Source organism: Myxocyprinus asiaticus, chromosome 33 (assembly GCF_019703515.2).
Source record: "Myxocyprinus asiaticus isolate MX2 ecotype Aquarium Trade chromosome 33, UBuf_Myxa_2, whole genome shotgun sequence".
NCBI classification, from domain to species: Eukaryota; Metazoa; Chordata; class Actinopteri; order Cypriniformes; family Catostomidae; genus Myxocyprinus; species Myxocyprinus asiaticus.
Genome location: NC_059376.1, coordinates 42,921,793 through 42,936,520, shown reverse-complemented (window position 1 = coordinate 42,936,520; position 14,728 = coordinate 42,921,793). Strand labels below are relative to the sequence as shown.

At 39.2% G+C, this 14,728-nt stretch overlaps 1 protein-coding gene across 1 annotated transcript in view; it reads right to left on the bottom strand.

Annotated features, from left to right (window-relative positions):
• The window catches only part of fbxl17 (F-box and leucine-rich repeat protein 17), a 370,606-nt gene that overhangs the window by 57,672 nt on the left and 298,206 nt on the right, over nt 1-14,728 (bottom strand). The window lies entirely within an intron of this gene.

Sequence of the window (14,728 nt, the reverse complement as noted above, 5' to 3'; positions counted from 1 at the left end):
TATTTTGGTTACTACGAGAAAACGTAATTTCATTATTACAATAAAAAGATGATATTTAAATGACAAAACTACTTTACTACATAATAATGAAAACGGATGCCAATTTTATGACATAATATCTCATTATTACGAGAAAAGATGTAATTTTTATGACATAATTGAGTCAAGGAAACAAAAACGATCATACTAATAATAAAAGAGAAAGGAAGAAGCTGAAGTTGTGGGGATAAAATGAACATAAATGAGACACAGAGGGATGAATAATGTGCACAAAAGGTTAATAAAGCACAATGCTGACTGAATCTGGCAGGTGAAGTAAATGCTGCAGAAATGAGAGCGGACAGCATCCAAACGCAGACGGATGCGAGAGCAACTCTGAAAAGGTTGAGGCTAATTTCAGACGGACCTTCTATATCTGTTACACGTTGACCTGCAGGATAAATTGTCACTTACGATTCCTTTGGCCATGAAACATTTACTTCTTCTGAGAGGAAGACAACACAGGTTAAAGCATCGCTTCACCACGGTACAAAATAATGACATTTCTCCTTCCTGACCTCCTGATTTCTGTCCTCATCCAACAGTCAGACGTGTTGTTTGTCATTGCTTGTTAAGTCGATTTGGATAAAAGCGTCAGCTAAATGTAAAAATGCAAATGTTATAATTTAGTCCTCAAATCAATTAATGACAGATGAGTACATTAAAATACAGAGCAAAGATGAGCGACAGGATGTTTTGTCAGTCTCTTGGTTTCTAATGCTGCGTTTCAATCAAACTCGGATGCAGGATATTCGGACTTTATAACTCTGATCTGCTGTCTCCTCGTTTCCATCCAACTGGCTTTTTAAGTGATAAAATGTGTGCGTGATGATGTCATCCTTAAAAAAAAATTTTGGTTTATTACAAAAGAAATCTGCCCTTGAGCCTTTCCATACAGAATTTTGTGTAAATCACAAATTGTGTACCATTGGCGACCCAAGTGTCCTCAAATTTCCTCCCAAAATCTTTGTACTTAAGAGTACAAATAATTGCAATAGTAGGAAATATAAGACGACGGCATCGAAAGGACTGCAAGTAACTTGGCTGCAACATTTTAGGATGCCACGGCCGACGTTTGAGGTACTGTGCCAACTTATAGGTCCTGATGTTGTGCCCATCACATGGTGCCACTGGCCACCGCTTCCGACCCAAAAGCAGATCACCATTAGTACAGAGTAGTGGAGGAAACTTTCAGGGTTAGTAAACCACCGTCCATCCAGGTGTATATGCTGTGCACACAGCTATTAGGGAAAAACTGATGCACCGTTATATCAGGCTGCCAAATGTAGTGGAGGCCAATGAAACTGTGCACTGTAATTCCATGGCACACCTTGTGCCACACGTTTACAGTGCACTGGATGGCATGCGCATCCCCATTCTTTCCCTGACGGATGGCCACCGTGATTACGTTAATCGCAAAGGGTGGCCATCCATTGTTCTCCTGGCACTTATCGATGACAGGTGCATGATACAAGATATTTGTGTTGGCACTCCTAAGTGCCCACGATGATGCAGTTTGCAGTGTCAGTGGTCTGTTGCATGAAGCCAGTTTCCGGGGCTACCCAGGTGAGTTTGAGCAAACTCTGTTTTTTTGTGCTCAAGAAGGCGGGTCGATTTTTATCGGTGTTCATCGCTATAGCAACTTACGCTACATGACTAACCTGCTCCAGAGCTGGTTTTATTCTGGGTTACAGATCATAAACTGATGCTGAACCAATCAGCTGTGAGTAAAGTGACATCTCTGACGCAGTGAAGTCACTCCCCCTGTATCTCTCACTCCAAATTAAAGCGCTCTTCACAGGGAAATTACGATTTAATATATTACTAGTCCTGTAAATAAAGATGTTATAAGATGGTTTATTTGAATGAGAACCTTTTATCTTTTGAGCAGCAATTAAACATTTTTTTTTAAAAGAGTTTCTTTGTATTTCTTTACTGTTCTTGTATGCAGTGTGTGATGTTGAGAACCTCAAAAAAACAAAAACAAAGAACCTCTCACACTTTAAAGACACATTTATTGTGTGACGGGTTTTTCCACCTGAACAAATATACTGGTTAAAATTAAATTGTAGACTATCACACACAGTGACATTGCTTGCACTTCATTAAATTACGTATATTAGGTTTTTAACTTAAATTAATGTAAAAGCTTTTACATTTTAGATAAATATACAGATTTTTAAGCTTTAAAAATTAATAATTATCTATGTTTGTATTGTGAATCTGTATAAATTCAATTACACATTATATTCTGTTATTTTTTCCCCCCAGCAGTCACCTCAGCCGGCAGCAGCTGTGTTTCATGCTATTAGTGTTCAAATTCTTCATACTTTAATTTTTAATCTCTTGATCTTCAGCAGAGATGTAAATCACGCTGAATGTCTCGCAAGAAGTAAATCGCGCCAAATCTCTCCATGCTTCATGCATTGGCTATTGGTTGCAAACGTCACTCATTCATATGCACACGCTTCAGGATTAATCATGAGCTCAGGATCAAACTCTGAGTTGACAGAGTCTGTTTGTACCGAGCGTCTTGAGATCGCTGAACCAGATCTAAACCGGTTTGGCTCTATCTGGTTTTGTCAACCTGAAACTCTGAGTTTTTTTCTCCCCTTTTCTCCCCAATTTGGAATGCCCAATTCCCACTACTTAGTAGGTCCTCATGGTGGCGCGGTTACTCACCTCAATCCGGGTGGCGGAGGACAAGTCTCATTTGCCTCCGCTTCTGAGACTGTCAATCCGTGCATCTTATCACGTGACTCGTTGTGCATGACACCGCGGAGACTCACAGCATGTGGAGGCTCATGCTACTCTCCACGATCCACACACAACTTACCACACGCCCCATTGAGAGCGAGAACCACTAATCGTGACCACGAGGAGGTTACCCCATGTGACTCTACCCTCCCTAGCAACTGGGACAATTTGGTTGCTTAGGAAACCTGGCTGGAGTCACTCAGCACACCCTGGATTCAAACTCATGACTTGAGGGGTGGTAGTCAGTGTCAATACTTGCTGAGCTACCCAGGCCCCCAAACTCTGAGTTTGTTGAACTAGCTTCGTGCAACATGCCTCAGATCTGTACAGGTAAACCTAACCTAGTTAAGACCATTCCACATCCTTTAACTGTTTAAGTTATGCTTCACACGCAATAAAATGCCTTTCAAGGATGTATACCTAGCCGTCATGATTAACACAGGCTAGCGATTGTGGTTCAATATATTACCACTCTAAATATAAATGAACTTGGAGGTAAAAGTACCTTGTTGGGGTATGAAATATTTGTTGTGAGGACACATGCGATGAAAATTCTGTCCTGTGAAACAAAGTGTTTCCAAGCTAGTTTTCCACTATATTTGAAGTATTGGGATAGAATATATGTGCTAATGTTAAAGCATAACAATTTAGCGATTATTTGCATTTCCATCAGCTATATCGTAAACCTTTTGATGCACTAAAATCTTTTTTTTCCACTGTAACAGGTAAAGGAAGGGCAAGGAGGAAGCGGGAACCGGCTGAACAGTAAACATAAACTTTAGTGATATGAATGAACTTAAAACGACATAAAACATAAGGACACAGACACACATGCAATGCGGCCGTGTACGTCTCTCTCTCTCTCGAACTAGCGCCTCCAGCTCCCCTTTACCTCGCTCTCCCGCTGATTCAACGCCAGCCCGGCCACGCCCTCCTCATCGTCATATTCACACAAAAAAAATTGTTGGATGGAAACATAGTCTTTTAAACACCTGTCTCTGAAAATGTGCTAAACAAATTTTAACAACATATTTAATAAAAGTCAATGTTTATCAGTAGCTCTGTAAATTTCCCAGGGTGCCCATAGGCGTGCATGATGTCAAGCAAATGCTTCTTGGTGAAATTAGAGTTCTACAGATTCAGAGTTGGAAATGAGACTACAAGTAAACGTTCTATTGCACCTTTACTAGCAGGATGTTGGAATTCCTGACTTTCCGAGTTAAATGGAACGCAGCATTTTGCTGCCTTCAGGAACAACTGGGAAGCTCCTACATCCGACTTCTTACCACACGTCATGCATTCAAGTTGGAAACAAAATATGGGAGAAACCGAACAAAAGCAAACACAATAAACAATGGCAGGTTCGTTCATTGATTCGTTCATTGAACATTTCTGCAAGTTGTGCCTTAGCACCTGTAGATGGCTCCAAACGGCCATCTTTTAAGTAATTTCACTGAACCAAAAGCAGTCATTCTCGACCAGAACATGTCTAATTGTCCTTTATTAAACTGCAGATTGCACTGCAGATTGTTTAAGCATCATAAGCATTTCCCCACAAATGAGGAAGACACTTTAAACACCTTAACTGTTTCACCATAAATGGCAGGTCATTCTTTCCCAATATTTTCTCAAATGCTGCATAGAAAAAGTTCAAGAAAAGCCTAATAATATCTTACACTGTGCACTAAAGCACAACATTTCCATCCGTAATTCATGTCCTTTTAACTGTATGGTCTTCAGTCATTTTTACACATTCATAAATTGGGGATTTTGCTTCGTGCATACCTATAAACTTGTCTTAGTATATTCCACCCCTTTCTCTCAAATGCAACTGACTCACATGCCGAACTAAATGAACGACACGCCTCTCGTGAGTCAGTCAGCAGATCTTTGTTCACGAACGTGGTGACTGAGTGATTCATTCATTTCGTTGGCAAATGAGTATTCCAGTATATTCAGTTCGTTCATGAACGAGACGCCTCATATTATTCAGACTTAAATGACCGACTCGACTGGTTCAGTGAAGGGTGTATTTGTTAAGCGGGTGAAACCAATGATATGCTTCTTTACAGCTCTCACTGGAATACTACTGGCTCGTGCTATAATCAGTCTTCACATACATAAAAAGCCACCAAAGCAGTCTCGTGCTTCAAACAAAAGCTCATTGCCTTCGAAAAGGAGAGATGTAAGTGAACGAGAAATATGAGTCAGTGTAAGGTGAACGAGAATGATTCGTTCACTTAAAAGACTCGTTCAAAAAGACTGATTCGTTCACAAAAGGAGGAACTAGTTGTTACGATATTTCCGATATACTCCGCCCACAGTGAAATCTCATTGGTTCAAATCCTGCTTTGCATAACTATATATTAAACACCAAAAAGGATTCTGGATGGATGTTCTTGTGCCGTGTCACACAAAATTTCCCATTTCAGAAAAATGACTTGTCGCTGGAAATCTAGAACAAGGTGGAACAAGAAATTTCACCTTGAAGTTTGTGAATCTAAAGCACATTAAAAACATGCAATCAATCAAATTAAAGTTGACTGTTGTTGTGGAGTTGCTTCCTAAGCGAATAAATGAACGATCAAAGCAACAAAGACACTTACATAGTCAAAAGCGACATCTGATAAAACACTGTTACATTACCACATACTGTAATAGTTTGCCAGTTTGTCATTCTGTGGGCCAAAGAAGCTTTTAAGGAACATTCATTTGTAGGATAAACGCTCTTCTGTCCACAGCATTTACGCAATTGTACCGAACGTTCATTTAATGTAGATGAGTTCGACTCTAATTTTTCCACACAGCAGACGCACATGTGAGTCCTCATTTAACACGAGCACCTCTGATTAAAGAAAAGAGCATCTGTCTGGAACGATAAATTAAAGAGCGTTCACTTGTGCTCACATTTTCTTCTCAGCATGTATTTATCACTCGAGCACACAAAGAGACTGCCTGCACTACTGTGACGAAGTACATCACTTAAAAGCAGCTGACGAAGTTTTGGATGGAGTTTACTGTCAGCTGAAGCTCTGAAGTCTCTCCTTTTAAATATTAAGAGCAATCTGCACCTTAGAGGAATGAAGAGATGACAAGAGTGTGTTTATGGGCAGATGAAGGAGGGTTTGTGCTAATGTTCAGATGAACAGACAGACAGTGGCAGTAAAACTCATCAGGATGGATGCATAAAAACGGCTCGCAGGCACTCAAGAGGTGAACGGTAAAATAAACAGGACAGAGTTGACGTTGATACATGAGTTTTCCCACAGACGTGACCTTTCCTTTACACATCATTTGATGTGAGCAGTCATCGAGAAAAAAGGTCTGTTATGCAGCTTTCTTAAAGTCAACATGAAACAGCATGCGCAATAGAGGTGGGAATCAGCAGAGATATGGTGGTACGATTTTATATCGATATCTGGGTTGCAGTGCAATAATATTGCAATTTTTTATGTTATGTGTGCTATGATTGAAACCTATTATAAATATATAAACAAAACTATAAATAAAAATATATGAAATATATTGTGTTTTATTTATATTTTTATACTGATCTTTTACTCACTTTTTTTCCTCATTCATCTTCATTAGACTTCAGTGTTTTATGCAACAAGTGCTAAATTTCCTGTTCATAGAAGTAGCATTAGTGTGAATAAAAAACAAAAACATTGTGATGGATTAATGCAACTTGGTTCCGACGTGTTTATTGTTACCCGAAAACCCTTGTAGTCTCGCAAAAAAAAAAAATAAATAATAATAATATATATATATATATACAGTGGTGTGAAAAAGTGTTTGCCCCCTTCCTGATTTCTTATTTTTTTTTTGCATGTTTGTCACACTTAAATGTTTCAGATCATCAAACAATTTTAAATGTTAGTCAAAGATAACACAAGTAAACACAAAATGCAGTTTTTAAATGAAGGTTGTTATTATTAAGGGAAAACAAAATCCAAACCTACATGGCCCTGTGTGAAAAAGTGTTTGCCCCACCTGTTAAAACATAACTTAACTGTGGTTTATCACACCTGAGTTCAATTTCTCTAGCCACACCCAGGCCTGATTACTGCCACACCTGTTCTCAATCAAGAAATCACTTAAATAGGACCTGCCTGACAAAGTGAAGTAGACCAAAAGATCTTCAAAAGCTAGACATCATGCCGAGATCCAAAGAAATTCAGGAACAAATGAGAAAGAAAGTAATTGAGATCCATCAGTCTGGAAAAGGTTATAAAGCCATTTCTAAAGCTTTGGGACTCCAGAGAACCACAGTGAGAGCCATTATCCACAAATGGCGAAAACATGGAACAGTGGTGAACCTTCCCAGGAGTGGCCGGCTGACCAAAATTACCCCAAGAGCGCAGCGACGACTCATCCAAGAGGTCACAAAAGACCCCACAACAACATCCAAAGAACTGCAGGCCTCACTTGCCTCAGTTAAGGTCAGTGTTCATGACTCCACCATAAGAAAGAGACTGGGCAAAAATGGCCTGCATGGCAGAGTTCCAAGACGAAAACCACTGCTGAGCAAAAAGAACATTAAGGTTCGTCTAATTTTTGCCAGAAAACATCTTGATGATCCCCAAGACTTTTGGGAAAATACTCTGTGGACTGACGAGACAAAAGTTGAACTTTTTGGAAGGTGTGTGTCCCATTACATCTGGTGTAAAAGTAACACCGCATTTCAGAAAAAAAACATCATACCAACAGTAAAATATGGTGGTGGTAGTGTGATGGTCTGGGGCTGTTTTGCTGCTTCAGGACCTGGAAGACTTGCTGTGATAAATGGAACCATGAATTCTGCTGTCTACCAAAAAATCCTGAAGGAGAATGTCCGGCCATCTGTTCGTGACCTCAAGCTGAAGCAAACTTGGGTTCTGCAGCAGGACAATGATCCAAAACACACCAGCAAGTCCACCTCTGAATGGCTGAAGAAAAACAAAATGAAGACTTTGGAGTGGCCTAGTCAAAGTCCTGACCTGAATCCTATTGAGATGCTGTGGCATGACCCTAAAAAGGCAGTTCATGCTCGAAAACCCTCCAATGTGGCTGAATTACAACAATTCTGCAAAGATGAGTGGGTCAAAATTCCTCCACAGCGCTGTAAAAGACTCATTGCAAGTTATCGCAAACGCTTGATTGCAGTTGTTGCTGCTAAGGGTGGCCCAACCAGTTATTAGGTTTAGGGGGCAATCACTTTTTCACACAGGGCCATGTAGGTTTGGAATTTGTTTTCCCTTAACAATAACAACCTTCATTTAAAAACTGCATTTTGTGTTTACTTGTGTTATCTTTGACTAATATTTAAACTTGTTTGATGACCTGAAACATTTAAGTGTGACAAACATGCAAAAAATAAGAAATCAGGAAGGGGGCAAACACTTTTTCACACCACTGTATATATATATATATATATATATATATATATATATATATATATATATATATATATATATATATACAGTATATATATATATATATATATATATATATATATATATATATACACACACACATATATATATATTATACATTATATTATAAATATACAGTATGAAGTTAGATATTATGATACTTTGAAATATCGTTTTCTCTCATCACTTATTCACCAACCATTTTACTTCCGTAGTTTGACGTAATTCTGAGTTAAATAGTATATTCAACGAGAGAGAGAAAAATAAAGCAGGACAGAGCTTGACTTAATACATAGGAACCAGACTGTCACACAATTACTGCAGTAACAATTTATTAAATTTAACCAAGATTTTAGAAAATTACCTAAAACACTTCTTTAGTATTCACCAGTCTTTGTCTTATGAATCTTATAATAATAAAAAAATACAAATCAAATTGTTTCATTACCAAGTGTATAAGGTCTTTAATGATCGGAGATATGTAATAGTGTCGCAATGTACATTTCCACTTCTATAAATCATATTTTTATTATTTGATATCTATGTAAGCTTACTATCACAGGATATATTTCTTTGTTTATTACAAGACTGTAACAGGGTTTGGATGGGCAAGGAGGAGGCGGGAACTGGCTGAACAGTCGAAGTAATATTTAATGAAATAAAAAGACACAAACATATACACACACACACGGCAGCTGCGTGTGGCTCTCTCTCTCCCCAACTGCCACATCCGGCTCGGCTTTATCCCTCTCCTCGGCTGATTAGACTATTTGGGGCTAGCCGTGCGCACTCACGGCTTGGCCCCGCCCTCCTCCTCGTCACACTCCTCCCTCCTTTGCCTCAGGCCGGGGAACCCCTTGGCATGACATCCCCGGCCGCGCCTTTTGAGACCTGAGAGGGAGACAAGGGGAGGGAAAGGGGTGAGGGAAAGAGCGAGGCAGAGCAACAGTGAGAGAGAGAGAGAGAGAGAGAGAGAGAGAGAGAGAGAGAGAGAGCAAAAAAATTGCTCGCTGGTTCCCAGACACGCCACTGCCTGGTCCTCGACCACTCCTCCACCCTCTGGCGGATGACAGCCGCTCCTCCCCGGGCGGACAGCAGCGAGTCCTCCGACCCCTGGCGGATGGAACGCCCCTCCATGTTCTTGCAGCCGGCGGCGAGCCCCTCTTCCCCTCGTGGACTGCGACCGGCAGCGACTCGTCCGTCCCCCGGCGGACGAGTCGTGGCTGCTCCTTTGGGCGGACAGCAGTGGCGAAGACTCCACCACAGCGCATCCCTCCTCCTTCCCGGGTTTCGGCACCAATGTAACAGGGTATAAAATGGGCAAGGAGGAGGCGGGAACCGGTTTCCACAGTTCACATGAGTCAAACCAGCAATCGCTGTACAGCTTCACTCAAAACATAAGACAGCTTTTCAGCATCACTCAAATAAAGTCCGCTTTTCAGCTTCACATAACACAAGACTCTCTCTCAGGGGTCAGACACGAAGACTCTGGTCTGTCTGTCTCTCCTCTCTCTGTGAACTGCCGCATCTGGCTCAGCTTTATCCCTCTCCTCGGCTGATTAGCCCGATTGGGGTCCGGCCGTGCATTTTGTGTCATATACAAACCACCATACTAAAACTGAACATCTCTAGACAAATGAAGGTGAAAAGTGCAATTATATGGTTAAAGATTGTGTCAGTTTAAATTAACCCTGACAGAAGGAAAATAAAGTGTTCAGAGAATTGCACACGTCCACATATGATTGAAATGACTTAAACAGCAGTTCGAGTCTTCAAGTGCATCACTGGGAAGACCTGGGCTTTGAGAATCACACTTTTCTGAACTGTGTGTGTATGTGTGTTTACACTGGAACTGTTTCCACATTGCATTAGTCATTTTAGGTAAAAGCGACACAAATGGAGCGGTGAGAGGTTACGCATCCATGCAAAAATTTGGTGTGGTTTATATTCCTGGCAGCCAAAACAAGAGCGCAGAGGCCGTGCATTCAGTGTCAGGCCGCGAAACCCCATTAACAAATAAATCAGAAACACATAGGGCTTTACACACCATTACACAAACCGCAAAATGTTCGTTGACTTTTGCTAAGGTAAATATTTTAGTGCCATGTCCGCCTGTGCTTAATTAATGCATCCGAACCAAAGAAAGCTTGTTCAATGAACAAAGATAAAGACAAATTTGTACAAAGTTATACATAAAACACACTTATGATTTGTGTTTGTAACCTGATCTGTAGACTCAGAGTGTTTCTTGCTACAATAATAAATTACAACAGCAGGGATCTGGAAATGCATTTTTGGAACACACTGATATTTTCATCTTTGTATGCATCACTGACTGCAGTGTATTACTGCAGAGTAATAGAGATTTTAATTACGGCTGTTCATTACCCTGAGGTTGACGCTACACAGTACATGCACAGGAGAAAAAGGCACCGTTGAAGGGATCATTCATGTACTCACCCTCAATCATTCCAAACCTGTATAACTTTTTCTTTTCTGTCAATTCACAACAGTACATGTTAAGCAGAATGTTGATTTTGCTTTTCCATACAATGAAAGGATATAGTTACCAGGGGCTGACAAGCTCCAAAAAGGACAAAAAACACCATAAAAGTATGATTAGTGGTGGAAAGTGTACTGATTTGTTTTACTTAAGTAAAAGTACTGATACTGAAGAAATAATTCACTGGAGTACATGTAGAAGTACTGAGAAATATTATGACTCAAGTAAGAGTAAATAAGTAGTTTGCCGAAAAACTACTCAAGTAATTACGTTACTAAAATTATATTATACATAGTATATATGCTTCCATTTTTAGAACACAAAGACATTTTTGTTCTTGAAAGAAATTGATGCTTCCTTTCACCAAGGATGCATTAAATGGATAAAAAATACTGCCAAAATCATTCATTGCAAATGATTATTTTTACAGTTTGAAATAATAGTTTTTAGTGGTATTTATTCCATTTTTCTTTACCCGTGATGGCAAACATATACTGTGCCACCTATTCCTTACAAAAGGCTAATCTGGTACTCAAGAAAATGTTCGTATTATTAGAGCGATTGAAAATGGTTGCGCTACCATACGGAAATCACAATACAGTGTTTTTTCTTCCCATTTGCTTTCTTACAAGTTGCTTTACATTTGCAAGTCAAATTTTGGTTTTAAAAATAGGCAAAAAGAAACACATTTCTCCTGAAATTCTATTTTCTTCTAAAGTCTATTGTTTTAGAGAGATGAAGGCTTCTCCACGCATTACTGTAATGAAAAATAACCTCTAATCAGGATAGAGAGGGAAGTGGATGGCCCAGATGCACAACAAAAAGACAAGGAAATCACAGTTTCTAGTTTGAGAAACAGACTCCTCACAGGTCCTGAACAAGCAGCTTCTAAATACCAAAGACCTGCATTGCTGCAAGAGGATCCTTGGACAAACAGAAACATTTTAAGAATACATTTATTTAAATAGAAATAGCCATTTGTAACAGTCTAATACATAATGTACAATGTGACTGAAACACATTCCTTTTTCAGGTTTATTCTTATTCACGTATGTCTAAGTATTTTGGCTTTTAAGTTAACATACTGTACAAAACTAATATAATGCAATATCATACAGGAGGAAATTTATCCTCTACAATATTGCAGCAATTATCCAGATATGGAATGAGATTATTAAGCAAACTGTTATCAACTCCTACATGCCAACTGAATAAAATAAGGCAAATATAAACATTTCACACAGTGATTAGTGAAAGATATGATTGATTCAAACACTAAAAGTGGTTGTTCTGTATATGTATTATTGTATTACAGTTGTAATAATAAAGTCTTAATTAACATAATGGTTATTTAACATATTATTTGGCCTCTAGTGGGTGAGACAGGACAGGGAAGTACAGTACAGCACCGTGAGTGAGAGTGTTACCCGCTAGGACAGTTTATTTTTAACAAGAGGGGCGAACGGTTATGGAATTTAACGCGGGAGTACAATACCGAACCGATGCGGATTGATAGAAGCGGAGAGCGATGGTACGAGGAACCGGACGGCGGGGGAAAAAAATTAGATCACAATGTATTATTAATAAAACACAGGAACTCATGGCGTGGACATTTTATGCCCCCGTATTTAGAATTTCAGGGATATTTTTGTCAATTTCGGCGGCATTTTTGCTCCTACGTTAATTTCCGACACTATTGGCATTGCATCTTTTTTTTTAGACATATAGTAGCAAGTAAAGAAGATATCCCCACATATATGTCAAACTACATTGTGTTAATGTTTGACACAGTTAAAACATTGCCTACCTTAAAAACAAATGAAGGTTGATCAGCGGTTAAACGTTTTCAGACGTACCTGAATGAACGGCTCCTGTCCAGAATAAAAGGAAATATGCAGAAAATCACAGTATTACAGTTTTTGTATAGTGACAAGCGCATTTTAGTTTATAAACAGATTTAGCACTTATAACTTTCTGATTTCTTCTTCCCAAAAATTCTGAAATATTATGTATTTTTCTGTACTCTGTAACTGTGGTGAAAAATAACTGTAGCGAAGTTGAATACTTCATTTTTAATCAACTCAAGTAAAAGTACTATTATTTATACTTAAAAAAAAAAAAGTCGACAAATTTGAAACATTTACTCAAGTACTGTAACCAGAGTAGTTGTCATTTGTAACTTTCCACCTCAGAGTATGATTAAATTAGCATATAGGTTTAGAACAACATGAGGGTGAGTAAACAATGACAGAGTTTACTACTCTTTTAAGAAAAGAGGGGAAATGCTAGTATATTCTGTTCCCATTTTGCTGCCACAGAAATAATTTCACAGGTCTTTGATATGTTCACAAGCTTGCTCAAACCTTGATGTAATTCCTATGATTAATGAGAAAACCTGGCGCAAAGGTTGATTGTCTGTGACCTACAGGATGCATCTACATCACCGTTAAGACCCACGTTAAATCGCACGGTAGTTTCACACATCCTGAATCAAAGCGTACGAGGTGAGAGAACGCAACACCAGACTGGATGATCACATTCCTGCATTATTCCCGTGCATCAAATCAAAAACAGATGAAACGGCAAAAATGTTGTGTTTTCTGTTCGTTTCTGACGATATTCTGACCTCTGCATTCTCTTGTGCTTTGTGGCCGTGTCAGTGTATGCTGTACAAACATTTGCACCGGCGAGCTCGCAAAGCAACACTGCCAAAGATGCCATGAGCCGACCTCAAGAAAAACAGGTTACTCGGTGGAAATTAATATTTCTTTAACATCTTGCTTTGAGTGCATGTGCTTTAAGATGGGCAGCTCAGCCTGTTTTTGCTTCTCTAATCATCCATGACTCCCTCCTCAAGGAGAACAGAGATGGTAAAATGAATTAGAAGGCAAATGGAAAAAAACAACCGGCTACAGCTGTACAGTTCATTACAGGTCGTACTGACAACATCAAGTTCAAGACCTGACAAATACATTTCTGGATCCCAAATTGCAACCTATCCTTTGTAAACAGTATGTCAAATAGAGTGTGCCAAATCATTGTACGGTAAAACAGTGTTGCAAAGGTGCATGGACGGTTAGTCTCGTGCAACTAGACTTTTCACTCTTAGCATAAAGTCTGGTCCATATTGCTGTTGATTCTGGTCAAAAACTGCCCACTAGACAGGAAGAGACCATCTGACTGGCATCTTAAGCGACCAATTACACTTTATTTTGTTTTACATGTCATTTACGGGCGGGCTTATCTTTTTTGTTTGTAGGAAAGAAAAACTTGACCTTTTAAGGGTAATGAAGTGAGCTAAATGCCAACGCTTACATGTAAAGTATATGACAAAGGGGTCTTTGTACCCAGGCACTTTGTACAATGGGTGTAACTTCACTAATGTTTTTCCCCACTTTCTGTGGCTAACATTGGCATACATACATTTTCAGGAGGTACTCGATTGACTCAACTGCACATCCTCACACAGAAACTGATAGTGTGGAGCAGGGCACTCTTATTCATGTCCCGGGCATAATAAACACATGAGCGGATTTACTGTACAGAGAATGGAGACTTCACCCGCAAGTGGTAAATCAGGTATCGGAGAGATACGGGCAAGCTACCATATGTCTTTGCATCACCCAAAAATGTTCGCACACTTCCATCTGAACCACTGTCAAAAGCAAAACCGCCCAAGTGAGAGCCAGTGTGTGCACGATAGAGACTGAAAAGGACGTGGCCCTTCATAAAGCTGCAGTCAGGTACAATAACTGCAAATTAAACTTCAGCATTCAATGTTTAATATCTGTATGTACTGTATAGTGTTTAATAATGCACTGGAAATGTAAAATTAAGTTTCTGTTGCCAATGAAATAGGCCATTTGATCCTCTTAATAAAATAAAATTAAAACGTCCACTGGAAAACAGCAGAAGACTTTGCTCATCTTTTAATTACAGCATGTCCACTGATTTTATGGCATGTATACATATACTTGTATCAAAGATTAATACCTAAAAAAGTGTGTCTATGAAC